This window comes from Eurosta solidaginis, unplaced genomic scaffold, assembly GCF_040869045.1.
Source record: "Eurosta solidaginis isolate ZX-2024a unplaced genomic scaffold, ASM4086904v1 ctg00001452.1, whole genome shotgun sequence".
NCBI classification, from domain to species: domain Eukaryota; kingdom Metazoa; phylum Arthropoda; class Insecta; order Diptera; family Tephritidae; genus Eurosta; species Eurosta solidaginis.
In genome coordinates this window covers 52,211-57,431 of record NW_027137132.1, presented here as the reverse complement: position 1 = coordinate 57,431, position 5,221 = coordinate 52,211, and positions in this window count along the sequence as shown.

The window sequence follows — 5,221 nt, the reverse complement described above, 5'->3', positions numbered from 1 at the left end:
CATCAGTTGTTTGCATCAGAGCGGTAATTTTTGAGATAGTTATTAAAACTGTTTAAAGGTTGTCAAACGTTGTTTCTCGTTGTATATCCTTTAATTCTAGAGTTAAATTGATAAATAACGTGTACGAATTTGTTTAACGCATTTGTTTTGGTTACTCGACGTCTCCGTTCTCGTGTAGCCTACATATTGCGTTTTTTTTTAATTTGCTTACCGGGCTAAAGGTTAGCATGTTTAAAATACGTAAGTCGTTTTGTTCATCAAATTTAAGTAGATAACTCATCAGTTGTTTGCATCAGAGCGACAATTGTTGAGATAGTTATTAAAACTGTTTAAAGGTTGTCAAACGTTGTTTCTCGTTGTATATCCTTTAATTCTAGAGTTAAATTGATAAATAACGTGTACGAATTTGTTTAACGCATTTGTTTTGGTTACACGACGTCTCTGTTCTCGTGTAGCCTACATATTGCGTTTTTTTTTTAATTTGCTTACCGGGCTAAAGGTTAGCATGTTTAAAATACGTAAGTCGTTTTGTTCAACAAATGTGAGTAGATAACTCATCAGTTGTTTGCGTCAGAGCGACAATTTTTGAGATAGTTATTAAAACTGTTTAAAGGTTGTCAAACGTTGTTTCTCGTTGTATATCCTTTAATTCTAGAGTTAAATTGATAAATAACGTGTACGAATTTGTTTAACGCATTTGTTTTGGTTACTCGACGTCTCCATTCTCGTGTAGCCTACATATTGCGTTTTTTTTTTAAATTTGCTTACCGGGCTAAAGGTTAGCATGTTTAAAATACGTAAGTCGTTTTGTTCAACAAATTTGAGTAGATAACTCATCAGTTGTTTGCATCAGAGCGACAATTTTTGAGATAGTTATTAAAACTGTTTAAAGGTTGTCAAACGTTGTTTCTCGTTGTATATCCTTTAATTCTAGAGTTAAATTGATAAATAACGTGTACGAAGTTGTTTAACGCATTTGTTTTGGTTACTCGACGTCTCCGTTCTCGTGTAGCCTACATATTGCGTTTTTTTTTTTATTTGCTTACCGGGCTAAAGGTTAGCATGTTTAAAATACGTAAGTCGTTTTGTTCAACAAATTTGAGTAGATAACTCATCAGTTGTTTGCATCAGAGCGACAATTTTTGAGATTGTTATTAAAACTGTTTAAAGGTTGTCAAACGTTGTTTCTCGTTGTATATCCTTTAATTCTAGAGTTAAGTTGATAAATAACGTGTACGAATTTGTTTAACGCATTTGTTTTGGTTACTCGACGTCTCCGTTCTCGTGTAGCCTACATATTGCGTTTTTTTTTTTAATTTGCTTACCGGGCTAAAGGTTAGCATGTTTAAAATACGTAAGTCGTTTTGTTCATCAAATTTAAGTAGATAACTCATCAGTTGTTTGCATCAGAGCGACAATTGTTGAGATAGTTATTAAAACTGTTTAAAGGTTGTCAAACGTTGTTTCTCGTTGTATATCCTTTAATTCTAGAGTTAAATTGATAAATAACGTGTACGAATTTGTTTAACGCATTTGTTTTGGTTACTCGACGTCTCCGTTCTCGTGTAGCCTACATATTGCGTTTTTTTTTAATTTTCTTACCGGGCTAAAGGTTAGCATGTTTAAAATACGTAAGTCGTTTTGTTCAACAAATGTGGGTAGATAACTCATCAGTTGTTTGCATCAGAGCGACAATTTTTGAGATAGTTATTAAAACTGTTTAAAGGTTGTCAAACGTTGTTTCTCGTTGTATATCCTTTAATTCTAGAGTTAAATTGATAAATAACGTGTACGAATTTGTTTAACGCATTTGTTTTGGTTACTCGACGTCTCCGTTCTCGTGTAGCCTACATATTGCGTTTTTTTTTTAATTTGCTTACCGGGCTAAAGGTTAGCATGTTTAAAATACGTAAGTCGTTTTGTTCAACAAATTTGAGTAGATAACTCATCAGTTGTTTGCATCAGAGCGACAATTTTTGAGATAGTTATTAAAACTGTTTAAAGGTTGTCAAACGTTGTTTCTCGTTGTATATCCTTTAATTCTAGAGTTAAATTGATAAATAACGTGTACGAATTTGTTTAACGCATTTGTTTTGGTTACTCGACGTCTCCGTTCTCGTGTAGCCTACATATTGCGTTTTTTTTTTAATTTGCTTACCGGGCTAAAGGTTAGCATGTTTAAAATACGTAAGTCGTTTTGTTCAACAAATTTAAGTAGATAACTCATCAGTTGTTTGCATCAGAGCGATAATTTTTGAGATAGTTATTAAAACTGTTTAAAGGTTGTCAAACGTTGTTTCTCGTTGTATATCCTTTAATTCTAGAGTTAAATTGATAAATAACGTGTACGAATTTGTTTAACGCATTTGTTTTGGTTACTCGACGTCTCCGTTCTCGTGTAGCCTACATATTGCGTTTTTTTTTTTAATTTGCTTACCGGGCTAAAGTTTAGCATGTTTAGAATACGTAATTCGTTTTGTTCATGAAATTTAAGTAGATAACTCATCAGTTGTTTGCATCAGAGCGACAATTGTTGAGATAGTTATTAAAACTGTTTAAAGGTTGTCAAACGTTGTTTCTCGTTGTATATCCTTTAATTCTAGAGTTAAATTGATAAATAACGTGTACGAATTTGTTTAACGCATTTGTTTTGGTTACTCGACGTCTCCGTTCTCGTGTAGCCTACATATTGCGTTTTTTTTTAATTTTCTTACCGGGCTAAAGGTTAGCATGTTTAAAATACGTAAGTCGTTTTGTTCAACAAATGTGAGTAGATAACTCATCAGTTGTTTGCATCAGAGCGACAATTTTTGAGATAGTTATTAAAACTGTTTAAAGGTTGTCAAACGTTGTTTCTCGTTGTATATCCTTTAATTCTAGAGTTAAATTGATAAATAACGTGTACGAATTTGTTTAACGCATTTGTTTTGGTTACTTGACGTCTCCGTTCTCGTGTAGCCTACATATTGCGTTTTTTTTTTAATTTGCTTACCGGGCTAAAGGTTAGCATGTTTAAAATACGTAAGTCGTTTTGTTCAACAAATTTGAGTAGATAACTCATCAGTTGTTTGCATCAGAGCGACAATTTTTGAGATAGTTATTAAAACTGTTTAAAGGTTGTCAAACGTTGTTTCTCGTTGTATATCCTTTAATTCTAGAGTTAAATATATTAAATAACGTGTACGAATTTGTTTAACGCATTTGTTTTGGTTACTCGACGTCTCCGTTCTCGTGTAGCCTACATATTGCGTTTTTTTTTTAATTTGCTTACCGGGCTAAAGGTTAGCATGTTTAAAATACGTAAGTCGTTTTGTTCAACAAATTTGAGTAGATAACTCATCAGTTGTTTGCATCAGAGCGATAATTTTTGAGATAGTTATTAAAACTGTTTAAAGGTTGTCAAACGTTGTTTCTCGTTGTATATCCTTTAATTCTAGAGTTAAATTGATAAATAACGTGTACGAATTTGTTTAGCGCATTTGTTTTGGTTACTCGACGTCTCCGTTCTCGTGTAGCCTACATATTGCGTTTTTTTTTTAATTTGCTTACCGGGCTAAAGGTTAGCATGTTTAAAATACGTAAGTCGTTTTGTTCATCAAATTTAAGTAGATAACTCATCAGTTGTTTGCATCAGAGCGATAATTTTTGAGATATTTATTAAAACTGTTTAAAGGTTGTCAAACGTTGTTTCTCGTTGTATATCCTTTAATTCTAGAGTTAAATTGATAAATAACGTGTACGAATTTGTTTAACGCATTTGTTTTGGTTACTCGACGTCTCCGTTCTCGTGTAGCCTACATATTGCGTTTTTTTTTTTAATTTGCTTACCGGGCTAAAGGTTAGCATGTTTAAAATACGTAAGTCGTTTTGTTCATCAAATTTAAGTAGATAACTCATCAGTTGTTTGCATCAGAGCGACAATTTTTGAGATAGTTATTAAAACTGTTTAAAGGTTGTCAAACGTTGTTTCTCGTTGTATATCCTTTAATTCTAGAGTTAAATTGATAAATAACGTGTACGAATTTGTTTAACGCATTTGTTTTGGTTACTCGACGTCTCCGTTCTCGTGTAGCCTACATATTGCGTTTTTTTTTTAATTTGCTTACCGGGCTAAAGGTTAGCATGTTTAAAATACGTAAGTCGTTTTGTTCAACAAATTTAAGTAGATAACTCATCAGTTGTTTGCATCAGAGCGATAATTTTTGAGATAGTTATTAAAACTGTTTAAAGGTTGTCAAACGTTGTTTCTCGTTGTATATCCTTTAATTCTAGAGTTAAATTGATAAATAACGTGTACGAATTTGTTTAACGCATTTGTTTTGGTTATTCGACGTCTCCGTTCTCGTGTAGCCTACATATTGCGTTTTTTTTTAAATTTGCTTACCGGGCTAAAGTTAGCATGTTTAAAATACGTAAGTCGTTTTGTTCATCAAATTTAAGTTGATAACTCATCAGTTGTTTGCATCAGAGCGACAATTTTTGAGATAGTTATTAAAACTGTTTAAAGGTTGTCAAACGTTGTTTCTAGTTGTATATCCTTTAATTCTAGAGTTAAGTTGATAAATAACGTGTACGAATTTGTTTAACGCATTTGTTTTGGTTACTCGACGTCTCCGTTCTCGTGTAGCCTACATATTGCGTTTTTTTTTTAATTTGCTTACCGGGCTAAAGGTTAGCATGTTTAAAATACGTAAGTCGTTTTGTTCATCATATTAAGGTAGATAACTCATCAGTTGTTTGCATCAGAGCGATAATTTTTGAGATAGTTATTAAAACTGTTTAAAGGTTGTCAAACGTTGTTTCTCGTTGTATATCCTTTAATTCTAGAGTTAAATTGATAAATAACGTGTACGAATTTGTTTAACGCATTTGTTTTGGTTACTCGACGTCTCCGTTCTCGTGTAGCCTACATATTGCGTTTTTTTTTTAATTTGCTTACCGGGCTAAAGGTTAGCATGTTTAAAATACGTAAGTCGTTTTGTTCATCATATTTAAGTAGATAACTCATCAGTTGTTTGCATCAGAGCGACAATTTTTGAGATAGTTATTAAAACTGTTTAAAGGTTGTCAAACGTTGTTTCTCGTTGTATATCCTTTAATTCTAGAGTTAAATTGATAAATAACGTGTACGAATTTGTTTAACGCATTTGTTTTGGTTACTCGACGTCTCCGTTCTCGTGTAGCCTACATATTGCGTTTTTTTTTTAATTTGCTTACCGGG